Source organism: Gambusia affinis, linkage group LG01 (genome assembly GCF_019740435.1).
Source record: "Gambusia affinis linkage group LG01, SWU_Gaff_1.0, whole genome shotgun sequence".
Classification (NCBI taxonomy): domain Eukaryota; kingdom Metazoa; phylum Chordata; class Actinopteri; order Cyprinodontiformes; family Poeciliidae; genus Gambusia; species Gambusia affinis.
The window spans coordinates 42,098,912-42,112,971 of record NC_057868.1 but is presented as its reverse complement, the minus strand read 5'-3'; the positions used below and the strand labels follow the sequence as shown (position 1 = coordinate 42,112,971).

The 14,060-nt window shown below is 37.6% G+C and overlaps 1 long non-coding RNA gene across 1 annotated transcript; it reads right to left on the bottom strand.

Moving 5' to 3' along the window:
* Positions 1–11,789: 11,789 nt before the first annotated feature.
* LOC122836607 lies at positions 11,790–13,793 on the bottom strand. The gene is made up of 3 exons (XR_006371574.1): positions 12,885–13,793; positions 12,707–12,786; positions 11,790–12,455 (listed from the first exon to the last, which is right to left on the bottom strand). It is a non-coding gene; the product is annotated as an uncharacterized LOC122836607 (long non-coding RNA).
* Between the last annotated feature and the right edge of the window lie 267 nt (positions 13,794–14,060).

The following is a 14,060-nucleotide window of genomic DNA, read 5'->3' as shown; positions in this document are numbered from 1 at the left end:
TATTATTTCCTTTCCGAATTTGTAGTTTATGAGTGTGAAAGTAATAAATAGAAGGTTTTATGGTAACAGGACTTTGACTTTCATGTCACAAAGTTTTGTGAATGTCTTCAGGTGCTGAGAGAGAAATCCTAGAGATCAAAGTCTGCAGTGAGAATAAAAGCTTTCTCTAGTCATGCCTTCAACAGTTTTATAACAATAGATATTTCTAACAACTATAGCAAGAAAGGCTAATGAAATACCTAAAGAGAAATCTTTAGATATATTCACTATGAGCACAGAACAGGAACATGTGCTTTAACATTTAATATTCTATACATTATGTTGCTCCTTTATTCTGACTACACCAGGTTTCTGTGATTTCTGCAATAGTGCATAATCTTGTTAATAATAGTAACATACTTTGACGAGGACAAAGCAACAACAAAAACTGTCAGTCACGTGCATATTTATTGACAAGACAAGGATTTCTTATGCCTTCATTAATGGATTGCTACAATCCAAATACAGATGGATTTCAATAGGTAAGAGCATAATAAAACAATATTTTTTGTAAATCATTGAAATTTAAAATCACCTTTTATGATTTCATCACATGGACATATTTCAAGTTTTATTTTTTTTGTCAATTGTGATCTCTTGAGATTATAACTCATGAAAACCCAAATTCAACCCATCCCAAGATGAGAAAATGAGAAATAAAGAGGTTATTTAATTCAGAATGTATATCCATGTAGTTAAATGTGAATATAGACAATATTTCTTCGGGGTTATGTTTGCATAAATTACTGTGTTAGAGTTTGTGCAACAGTGACGTCAGTCTAATTTGTGATATCGTGTTCAATAGAGCAGCTATTGGTACTTTTAGCAGAGTGACGAGGTGCCAAGTGCTTCTGGAAAATTAAATAATCACCTTCATAAAGCTTCTCAGCAGAAGGAAGCATGAAGTGCTCAAAAGTTTCCTAGTAGACAGCTCCATTGAGTTTAGACTTTAAAAAAACACAATAGTCCAACACCTGCAGGTACCATGGCTCTCCAATTCATCACTGAATGTGGTAACTTCAAACAGAACTTAAAACGGCTTAGATTCTGTGCCTGCCCTTCTCTTTCAGACTATAGGAGACCATCCAACTAAAATACAAAATTCACTTTCATCCGAAAAGAGGACTTTGAACCACTGAACAATGTTCCAGTCCTTTTTCTTCGTAGCCCAGCAAAGATGTTGGGCCAACCTGAATGTGTCAATAACTCTCTACAAGACATAAAATTTCTACAATTAAAATCATTTTCAAACATACTGACCCTGTAAAATTTACAGATTTTCTTACATACTGATGTTTGATTTTTAACTTGTAAGGCCATACTAATAATGAATGAAAATAAACACTAGAAGTATAGCTCTCTTTCTCATGATGTAGGTTGTTGTGGTGGCTGATCATAATGCAGCAAGGTGGAGGGAGCAAGTAGATTTATGAAGTTTAGTCAAATACAAAACACTTACACAAATTACAGAGAAGGCAGTGAGCCAGAGCAGAAAAAGCACACAGAAACAAGGTACAAAAAGCCAGCAGATGAAACAAGAAAGGAACATGATTTAACAGGAGTGAGAGCAGGAGATGAGTTTAAATACTATGAGGGTGAATGTTGGAACAATTAGACCAGGACTGATTAGCTAACGGTTACTGGAATGAAAGGAGAGTTCAAAAGGCATCTGCATTTGTACTTTTGAACAGTTAAAATAAGCTGGTTGACCTTTTGAAGATGGACTAGTTTGTGATGCTTGACATGTGCTGATTGGAAGTTATTTATGGATTTATGTGCGTTAAACTCTGGCTTTTCTCTGTAAACCGCATGAACTCTTACTATTTGTCGAACTTTCACAAAGAATGCCTTTTCAAACAACTACATGCTTGCAGTGTTTGACTTACCTCTGCTGAGGCCGATGAGTCTTGAAAATGCAGTGATCTAACTGTCATGTTTAGCATGCAAAGAGCTTCGTTTGAGAAGTTTATGTACAGTGATGTAGTCTACACGATGTGCGAGTAAACATCCGAGCAAAAATCACTTGGATTTGTATGACATCATAATTGTTTCAGTCATGCATGTCCTCTCCCTGTCCATCTTTTTGTGGATGATCCATTTCCCCCCGTGTTTTTGTTGATGCCAAAAAGGTCAAATTTACCACGAATGATTCTGAGCTTCACATTTCACTCCCACAAACTGAACAGTCACACAAAGAAACACATATGTTTGTGTGTGTGTGATTTAACATGGCGCACGCCACCACCAGCTCAAACATATTCCAAAACTACGACACAAAGAGCACACTAGAGTTGACAGCTTTTTGACTGCGCTGGCTTTCCATATGGGAAAAAAAAAGACTAGTTCAAAAATCAGCATGGCAACTCCAGCTTTTCTTTCTCCTTCCAGTGACAAATGATTACGTCTTGACTTTATGATCAACATTTACTTAAACAGACATTTATATGAATGCTGTGTCATTAGAAAGGGAGACAAAATATGCAACTCAGAAGGGAAATAAGAAGAAAACAGCAGTCATATAATTCCGAGCCTTTCCGAGAACATTATTGCACTGTGGGCTGAGGCAACCCTTACATGTCATTTTATTGAATTGGGCTGCCAAAATGTAATAATGTCCGTAAGTTCATGTGTCAGATAAACAGACCTGAGCTTTCGCTTCAATTAAGTGAGCTTAATTTAGGAATGTAAGTACCTTGACAGACACACCTCCTGCCTAATATTCTACTGCAAATCGGAACACTCTAGTGAGAACACACCCCAATTATTTTCTAATTAGAACAGTTAGTCTGAAATTGGTTAAGATCTGTGAGATAGAGTTGCGATTTCTCATTTCGAGTGCCAAATTGCCTTTGTGGCAGGTATCTTGCAAAAAATCAAGAGGTACTTTTTTTCTACCAACCCTTCTTGCTGCACACTAATAACTGTCTTGCTAGAGCATTTAACCTTGAGCCATTCTGTCATTTCACTTAGAAATCTGAGTTTTTGAGCCTTGAAATAGAGGTAGTTGTCTGTCTGACAGGAGGATACCAACCAGACTTCTTTAGGACTATTCAGCTATTTAGATGGCGATATCATCAGGTAAATTTGACAGAAGTCTTTTATCAGACATGTACTCCTCACATTTTTGTTAAATTTGAAAGCTTTCTGAAAATTTTGCTAAGTCAACTGTCTGTGAAGTTATCCCAAAAAAATGTGCCTTTACAAGTGATTATAATCTGGTCCTGAAAGGTCCATAAAAGTAAAAGTTTTCATCTTTGAATACTATTAATCATCATCAATGGTCATGTTGTTCTGGATGAAACAATTCTCCAATCTCATTGGCATTGTGTAAAGGTAAACCTGGAAGCTGTAGCACTTGCCATTGATCCGTATCAACATTATATTTATGATCATATAATCAAATGTGTTTAGGAATATGCACTTGTGGTAAGAAAAACACACATCTATGTTCAGCTGGACCCTATTTAAGTTTTTATTTCAAAAATATAATTTTTGTTTTGTTTTGTTTCTGTTCAAAGAGCTGAAAACGAGTTTGGATGAGAGTACTTTGACGTGTCACACTGTTTCCAACGGATTTGTATAATACTCATCACCTTGAGGTTGTAGTCATGTTGGGGCTTTAGAGAGACTTTCTAAAAGAAAATGACAGTGACAAAGTGTCAGCTTCAAACTTTGCGAACTGAAAAAAAAGAAGAAAAAAAAAAACATTTTGGTGTGTGTTTGTTCGGGGAACCAGCGAGTGCGACTTGGTTGTGTGTAAATGGGTGCCCTTGAGGTGTTTTTTCAGTAATCTGCATGTATTATGTGCTCTTCTGTCTATTTTTGTGTTTATGTGCCAATCCATCTGAGCAAAGGAAAACCACTTGAAGGAACATATTTGTGTAGGAGCGACATGATTAATACGTTCACATATTTAGCCTGAAGTTAATGAGCTTAGGTGATTTTAAAAACTGAATTTAAAATAGATTTGTCTTGTGTTATGATGAATGAGCTTCTCACAACCCATACACTAATCTCAATGCTTTAAAATATTTATTTTCTTGTAGATTTTACAAGCAAAATATTCAACATTTTGTCATGATGCTTAAAAGGGTGACACATTGCAAAGGTATTATCCAGACAAGAGCAGACAGTGTCAAATTTATTACAAGACAGTCTCTAACATTTTTCCCTAAATAATATCTAATTAGTTCAGCGTTTCCATACTGGATGCTATCTTTTCTGAAAATGGTTGTCTATTTTTATAATAAAAAAATAATAATAAAACTAGTGGTTCATGCTACTCAAAGCAAGTGTCTGGGGTTGTAGGAATGGACTGACTCTGACTGAGGCTCAATATTTAATATTGTATGGGATGTCTATGGGCAAAACATCTCAATCTCGACCCAGAACAGAAGGATTGTATATTCCAGAAAATCACGTCGTCAGCATGTTCAAGGATTCATTGAGCTTACATGAGTTACAGTAATCCTTTTGCATCAGACAGATGTTTTGAAAGCTGCGGTCCAGATCTGCTTGATATTGTATGACAAGCTCTTTTAAATAATTGATTAAATCCACAATGCTTTCTTTTGTAATCTTTCCTCATTCCTTTTTTGTTTATCCTAGGTTTAGAATCAGCAGCTCTAAACTTGTAGTATTCAGTTTGGTGTTAAATCCTGCACGACTTCTGAATACAGACACTTATCCTGGTGTTATTGTCACATAGGTAAAGTTCAGAAGCCCTGTTTTTGTACCCTGAAACTGAGCACCAGGAATCACAATAATTTGGTTTGGGCTGTTATTCCTTGTCTCAGGTACACCCCTGCAGAGGCAGCAGTTGTGACTCTGTCTCTCCCATCTAATGAATAATGCACACTAAGACACCCCCCGAGTTATCCAAAACCAAGTCCCACTTATCCCTGTTTGAGTGCATTGATTTCTCAGCCCTAACCAGCATCTGCAATGGCTTAAATGTTGCTCCCAGACTGTGGAGTGGAGAGATAAAAGAACAAGCCAAGCATCATGCTTTGTGGAGGACTCATGGATGTTCTCTGGAGATCATTACCTGGCTCGCTCCTGAAGGACGAGGCCGTGTTATCGCAGTGCTCGTAACATCTGTGAGTAAAAAATTTGACTGTAGATCTCTCGTGACTTTGTGTCATTTTTTTATTATTATTATTTTTTTTTTTGCTGCGATCAACTTCAGAATAGATAGCTGACATTTGGCCTTGGTGAGGCTTAACATATTTCAAGGTGAGTGCTTCCTGTAAATCCTTTGTAATTATCTGCTGGCACAAAGGGAGAGCATTTAATGAGCTTTGGACAATGACACTGAAATAGACTCAGCAGAGAATAGCTGTCATTTATCACAACCATGAACATCACTTACCCCGATGATTAAAGGCACCGTCTATTGAAGTCATGACTGCATACTATTAAGAAAAAGAAACATATAATTAGAAAATATTCAAACTGGAAACATTTGTATTTGTTAAAAGATTTTAACCTGCTCCATGGTTTACTGGAAACAGTTGAGCACTTCCTTTTTTAGTTAGAATAAATATACTGTGTATACGTCCAAACTGCTTTGCAGAAACAGAGTCAGACAAAATGTTTTTCACAAGTCACAGTGTTGTGAGAAAAATAATTGGGATCTAAAGAAAATAAGTCTGTTTTGTTTTCCCCAAAGTTGAAACCCACAGTTCTGTAAATCTGTAAATTGATCTGAACAACTTTAATAGGCTGCAGTTGCTTCTCCTGTTGCGCAGAAAGGTAGATCTTTCATTACCTGGCAAACCTATTCATATTTTGTCAAATTTAATTAATTTTTTTTGGCATTTTATGGGACAAACCAAAACAAATTGTGCATAATTGTGAAGTAGAAGGTAATGCTTTTCAGTTTTTAGACACAAAAGTAGGCTGTGTACGTAGCCCTCTGACACAAACCCTTCTACAACCATCTTTGTCAGAATTACAGCTTTTGGACTGAAGCTGTAGACTCTACTCTAAATACTGGATACTCTACTTTGCAAAGTAGCTGAATCTTAATTGGATTGGATTGAGATCTATGAACACCCAACTGGAACTCTTGCTATGAACTCTGCATTAGATTTAGAGTTGGACTTTGACTGGGCCATTCCAGCCCTTGAATTTGACCTAAATTATAGCATTGTAGTCCTGCCTGTAAGGTTGTGATCATTGTCATGCTGAAAAATTAACTTCTGCCCCAGTCTCAGGTCTGGTCCAGCCTCTTATGAGACCTCCTTATAGCTTAGCCATTTAACTTATTTAAGCTAAATGGCTAATGGTAATGCCTCTCAGGTTAGGCAGTTCCCTAACCTGAGAGAAACAGATAATGCAGAATGATATCATTGCACCGCCTGCGGCGGTGCACTGTCCAGAGGGGCATATTGAGGCTTTTATTTTGAAATTTGCAGTAAGCTTCATATTAAATGCCCACACTAATCCAGTGTCTAAGAGTGCTTTGGATAAACCAGTCACATAAAGCCAAAAAGAGCAATTACATGATGTAAAAATTCTCAAGGCTTTTATTTTGAAATTTTTGTTAAGCTTCATTTGAAAGGGTCAAAGTCATCCCATGTGTAACAGTCATTGGATTAAATCAGTCATATAACGCTCAAAAAAGTGTAGCACCGGTATCACACCGCTAACTGCGCCACTGGACCAGTTCTAGGCTCTAAGGCAGGGGTGTCAAACTCCAGTCCTCGAGGGCCGCAGTCCTGCAGTTTTTAGATGTGCCACAGGTACAAAACACTGTAATGAAATGGCTTAATTACCTCCACCTTGTGTAGATCAGTTCTCCAGAGCCTTAATTATTCTATTCAGGTGTGGTGCAGCAGAGGCACATCTAAAAGTTGCAGGACTGCGGCCCTTGAGGACTGGAGTTTGACACCCCTGCTCTAAGGAGTGGGGAGCAAAAATAATAACACCAGAGACCGCTGCTTTAAGTGAAAAAGGCCGGCAATTTACTGAATGCAAAACACACATATAAAATACAATACATAAAACCAAAAATACTCTGCAGATTCTTAATAATGAGGTAAATAAAAAAATTAAAAATGGGGAGAAAAGAAAAGTATATTACTCTTCCTTTTTGCTCTTTAGTTCGCCTAGGTTATTTTAATTAGACTAATTTGAGTTAATTAGACTAGTTTCTTTTCCCTAGGTTGCAACTATTTTAAGATTACTATTTTTTCCTTGAGTTAACTCATTTTCCTTTCTTTTACAGGTAGGGAACACCTTCAACACAATTAAATCAAAGTGGACCACAATTACTCAAATCACATTCAGAAACATAAACATGAAAATCAAAGTATGACACTTTAAACTCAAGTTCAGCTCCAAATGTAAATCCAGATGCTCAGTTCAATGAAAAGTTTCAGTTCGATTCAGTCCAAAAAGATAATAATTCAATCAGTTCTCAGTTCAGTTCAGTTCAGTTCGAACTAGTTCCTGATTTTCCTACCGCTCCGGCAGCGGATCACCACACGCGGGAGAATCCCTCCCTGATGCAATGGAGAAGATGAACAGAATGTCTAGGTCTGGCTCGCCATCTTGAATCCCGTCTGTGAATGTGCACGCCCGCACAAAGCAGACCAATCCTCGCTCCGACCGACAAAAAAACCTGACCTGTGTAACAGGCCACAAACACAATAAAACTCCTTTTAAATCCTTAAATTATACAAATAAACTCTTCTTCATAAACTCAATACATTAACTGGATAACAGTTTATGACGAAGCTTTTCTTCAAAGTCAGCTACGTTTTTAGCGTTAGCTCTCCGCCAAAAGAAAAAGTACAACACGACAAAAATGCAGAAAAATAAACACAAAACTCACCAAAACCGATGTAACTTGGTTCTCATAAAATCCCGCCAGTTCACGACCAGGTAAATTATGTTTTGTTTCAGTATAATACTAACTTTTCCTGCTAATTAATCAACGCTCTATTTCCTCCGATTCTTCCTCTGCTCTCTCCCTCAGGTCTGCGTACTGCAGCGTCACCCAGGCACCACGCCTGTAACGCTCTTAAAGGAACAGCGACACTATTTTCTTGTCAACAGACTTTTAATCAACTATTTATTCCTATTTATGTCAGATTTTAACATGGGTTACAAAAGCAATGACCTGATGTAAAAATTTTCAAGAGCTTTTATTTTGAAATTTTCAGTAAGCTTCATTTCAAAGGGCTAGACTCATCCCATGTGTAACAGTGACAGGGTTAAATGAGTTATATACAGCCCATAGCAGCAAGTAGTTGTAAAGGCCAGCTCAGTCCTCCTCTGTTTTAACTGAACTACTAGTTAGAACTACAGTGATGCGTATTTGTAGTCCTAAGCAGCTCTCCCTGCTCTGGGTTCCGTTGCCATGGTAAATAATCCTCTCTGCCAGCTGTGAGTGAGACATCCAGGGGGAGACAATTCTCTGTTTGAGCCAGCCAGTTTGACTAAAAAAAGCATTGCAAAAAACTGTTTCCCGTTCGGGAACCGTAATACATATTCGAAAACCGTTTGAAGCATATGAGAGGGCTATTTGCCGTCTCACATAGTCCCGCCATTCATATCTCTACCTCACTCACAGTATTAACAGCGATGAGATAAAAAAAGTGTGTGCCAAGGTCTGAAATTTATCAGAAATACATGGAAGTGAATCAGTGAGATCTGTCTGCTACCCTGGCGCATGACTTTGCTCTGAAGCACCTGGAGAGAAAACTGTAAGCGCTAGATAATTTTTTAAAACATTTGACCGGAGCAGGCACGCGTATCAATGTCATGACCAAGTTTGATACCAATCATGCAATATTTGTGAGTGTGAGGGCGAGTTAAAAAATGATTTGGGGTCAAAATGTCACTCTGACTCTCACTCTAGCGGAGCGGCCTTCACACTCTGATTTTTCCAAAAATCAAAAACTTTGGGTCGCTTAGAAAGAAGTTGTGGACAAACCATAATACATATTGACGTGCTGTCTTCACTTTAAAAGAGATCACGGACGTATCTACAAAATGAAGTTTGAATGGCGTTTCTACATGAAGTTATGACGACACAGAAAATCCTCAAAAATAGGGTATTTTTAAGATTTAGAGGTTGCTTCGTCCCCTTGACGACGAGATTTCACCTGGTGAGCTCGTTAGTGATTTTGGGGTCGTTTTTTGCTTTTTACGTCGCCATGGTAACTCCCAATCCCACCAAAGTAATAGCACACCTCCCGGGATCGAGCCGACGCGTTTTGATACCACTTTTGTGGGTGGGCTCGCAGCGGTACGAGCCGCATTCCGGGTGACGGAAGAATAATAAATAACTAGAAAATTCCTGAAGAAATTTAACTGGGGCCTGCCAAAGTGTGCCCGTCGGTTTGGACCCAGCGTTCTGATGCTAAGAATTTGCATCAATGCTAAAGAAAGCTGCAATGTAATCAATAGCATGTGGAGAATCACAAGAATGTTAAGTAAGCTGGACATGCAACATTCAGTATGATAAAGTAAGTGTATTAGCTAAAATGAGCAAATATGCTAATGTAAGCATAAATACTTTCAGTAGCATGTGGGGTATCATTAGAATGTTTACTGTCATTTACTTACTCCATTAAGTATACTAAACATGGCTAATAAGTCTGAAAAATAGAAAATAGCTTATTTAAGCTAAAAGGCTAATGCTAATGAACTGCCTTGCTGCGCAAGGCAGTACCCTAACCTCGGATAAACAGATAATGCAGAATGATATCACTGCATTCGCCTCGTGTGCACTGTCCAGAGGGGCATTTTGAGGCTTTTATTTTGAAATTTGCAGTAAGCTTCATATTAAATGCCCACACTAATCCAATGTGTAAGAGTGCTTTGGATAAACCAGTCACATAAAGCCAAAAAGAGCAATTACATGATGTAAAAATTCCCAAGGCTTTTATTTTGAAATTTTTGTTAAGCTTCATTTGAAAGGGTCAAAGTCATCCCATGTGTAACAGTCATTGGATTAAATCAGTCATATAACGCTCAAAAAAGCAATGACCTGATGTAAAAATTTTCAAGGGCTTTTATTTTGAAATTTTCAGTAAGCTTCATTTCAAAGGGCTAGACTCATCCCATGTGTAACAGTGACTGGGTTAAATAAGTTATATACAGCCCATAGCAGCAAGTAGTTGTAAAGGCCAGCTCAGTCCTCCTCTGTTTTAACTGAACTACTAGTTCGAACTACAGTGATGCGTATTTGTAGTCCTCAGAGCTCTCCCTTCTCTGGGTTCCGTTGCCATGGTAAATAATCCTCTCTGCCAGCTGTGAGTGAGACATCCAGGGGGAGACAATTCTCTGTTTGAGCCAGCCAGTTTGACTAAAAAAAGCATTGCAAAAAACTGTTTCCCGTTCGGGAATCGTAATACATATTCGAAAACCGTTTGAAGCATATGAGAGGGCTATTTGTCGTCTCACATAGTCCCGCCATTCATATCTCTACCTCACTCACAGTATTAACAGCGATGAGATAAAAAAAGTGTGTGCCAAGGTCTGAAATTTTTCAGAAATACATGGAAGTGAATCAGTGAGATCTGTCTGCTACCCTGGCGCATGACTTTGCTCTGAAGCACCTGGAGAGAAAACTGTAAGCGCTAGATAATTTTTGAAAACATTTGACCGGAGCAGGCACGCGTATCAATGTCATGACCAAGTTTGATACCAATCATGCAATATTTGTGAGCGTGAGGGCGAGTTAAAAAATGATTTGGGGTCAAAATGTCGCTCTGACTCTCTCACTCTAGCGGAGCGGCCTTCACACTCTGATTTTCCAAAAATCAAAAAACTTTGGGTCGCTTAGAAAGAAGTTGTGGACAAACCATAATACATATTGACGTGCTGTCTTCACTTTAAAAGAGATCACGGACGTATCTACAAAATGAAGTTTGAATGGCGTTTCTACATAAAGTTATGACGACACAGAAAATCCTCAAAAATAGGGTATTTTCAGGATTTACTGGTTGCCTCATCCCCTTGACGACGAGAGATGCACCTGGTGAGCTCGTTAGTGATTTTGGGGTCGTTTTTTGCTTTTTACGTCGCCATGGTAACTCCAAATCCCACCAAAAATAATAGCTCCCCTCCCGGGAACGAGCCGCACGTTTTGATACCACTTTTGTGGGTGGGCTCGCAGCGGTACGAGCCGCATTAACGGTAACGGAAGAATAATAAATAATAATACGTATTAAAGAAACATTCTATTGGGTGTAGAACAATAGGTGCCTGCCATGCAATGCATGGAGGCAGTGACTGACTTGCTTCGCAAGTCAGTCACTGCTCTCCTTATGCATTGCTATGGGCAGGCCCCAACTAGAAAATTCCTGAAGAAATTTAACTGGGGCCTGCCAAAGTGTGCCCGTCGGTTTGGACCCAGCGTTCTGATGCTAACAATTTGCATCAATGCTAAGCTTAGCTCAAAAATTCAAAATAAGCATGTGGAGAATCACAAGAATGTTGACTAACATGGAGTTATAACATTCAGCATGACCTAAGTGAATCAGCTAAAATTAGACAAAATGCTAATGTTAGCATGAATGCTGTCAGTAGCACGTGGGGCATCACTAGCATGTTGTCTATACTTGACTTACACCATTCAGTATACTAAACATGGCTAAAACTAAAGAAAAAAGGTAATAGCTTATTTAAGCTAAAATGCTAATGCTAATGAACTTAACTTGAGAGAAACAGATAATGCAGAATCATATTAGGGTTAGTTAGAACTACAGATATGGCGTTTTTGTAGTCCTATTTATTATCATTAGGTCAAAGGTTAATACTATTGCACTGGCTTACTCATTAGTTCTAATGAGCCCTGCATTGAACTGTTCAATGTTAATGAACTGCAAGAAGGCAGTTCATTAACATTTACTTAATAGTGACAAAGAAAAAATTTTAATTAAATAACCCACACACACAACAGATCACAGTTTAAATATATATTGAACAATGTTAAAGATTTCTACAAGGTTTTTGCAGGTAAAGTTTACAATGAACTAAAATTACAACATTTAAAGAATATAAATAAAATAAAAAATTTTGCTGTTTTTTATTTTACATGTGTCCTGTCTGGCCATGTGGCACTCAGGGTTGTTGCCTGAGTGTCAAGGTGAGGCCCGACAGATTTACTCTCACAAGTGAAACATCATGGCTTTGCCATGATGTTTCATTTGTTATAAATATAAAACTTATATAACTATACACATACAGGAACTATAACTATATACACATACAGGAACTGAAACTATAATCTAACATGACATATTACAGTCTCTATAGTAAAAATAAAACTATTTTAAATATATACATACATACAAGAAAAACTATTTACAATTATAAACAATGACAAAAAAGAATTGCTTCTTCAAAGGTCTTTGGCCAACTTCTTCGGCATCCAATGTGGTGCGACACATCACAAACTGTAGTAAAAAAACAGACAAAAACCAAATTAATATACATGACATTTTTAAACATCTATTTGATTTATGAATGAATAAAGTAAAAATTAAACTTTGTTTAAACTAAAGTTTAAGAATGATTAACATAGATATAAACACCAATGTGACCCAAGAAAAAAGGGCATATATGCACTGGATTCCTCCTATCAAACGTACACAACATCATATATTTCAAGTTAAAATGAACAAAATTTGCTTAATTTGTTACGTACTTTTCTAAAGAAATAAGAACTCCATCTTCTCCTCATTGGGTGTGGGTCCAAGTCCATGAGGTAGGCCAGAGTGTTCTGGACTAAAAATACACAAGTCATTCCGTCAATAAACAGATATTATCAACAACAAAAAAAGTAACTGCTTTTAAGGCTGCTACAATTTAGATACATTTGCTACCTTTCATGGGCTGAACTTCCAGTTCTCGTTTCCTCTCTCTCTTCTTGGCAGCCTCCAAGGATAGCTTTTGTGTGGAACAACCTGCAAAATAACCTGCAAAAACAGACTCAAACTGGAAGAAAAAAGGGTTAATTCCACCAAAACAAGACAAATTCTGACTATGTGGAGGGAGTCAACAGGACAAAAGTGAGTTGAACTTTTGTCTTTGTAGTGAAGTAACCACTAGGGGGCTGCAGCAGTAAAAACTACAGTGTTGATTGGAGAGAGATAAAACAAGGAGAGCTTTAATTGAATGCTACAAAATAAAGAACGAGTTTCGCAAAACAATTTGATTCATTCGAAGGGTAACAGTTACTGTAACCGGATTAGAAAAATAAGGAAAATGCTCTGGGCCAGATTGAAGATCTATTTGAATTAATTTTGATTTAAAAATGAAAAGAATATACGTGTAGTAACTGATTGTTTTATCTGCTGCTTCCTGGTCCAATTATTTCCAGCAACTACTCTTACAGAGAACCGATAAGTGTTTCAAGATCAGCCACTTTCGTATTCTCAAAGCTCAAATCTTCATGTATACATACAAAACCTGATTATAAATTCTCCTTTCTACGGAGCTAAATAAGTATCGAAATGATTCACAAACTGTACAAAAATATTTTTATGCCTACAACAAAATCCATAAGCTACACCATGATTCAAAATTGTGTACAATGATTAAATACATATCAAACCCTCTGTAACAATGATAAAGAAATATAATCCACACTGCTTTCTGATTGCTGCATGTATGAAAGAGACCGCAGTTAGATAAAGTGATATTAAGAATGACATGAGATCTTAACATTTTCTCCAACAAGAATTTCCTGTCATGAATTCGGGATTAAGATGTACAGTGCTAACAAAGTAATCATACCCTTGAACTGTTCCATATTGTCACATTACAACCACAAATATATTTGTGGGGAGTAATGCCTCCTGGCAAGGTCTATTTGGGGGTCCTGGAGAGGAGGGTCTGTCAAATAGTCAAAAGTTGGACTCAAGAAGAGCAGTGTGATTTTCACCATGGTCATAAAACACTGGACCAGCTCTATAACCTCAGCAGAGTCCTGGAGGGTTCATGGGAGTTCACCCAACCTCTCTACATGTGTTTTGTGGACTTGGAGAAGGAATTCGACT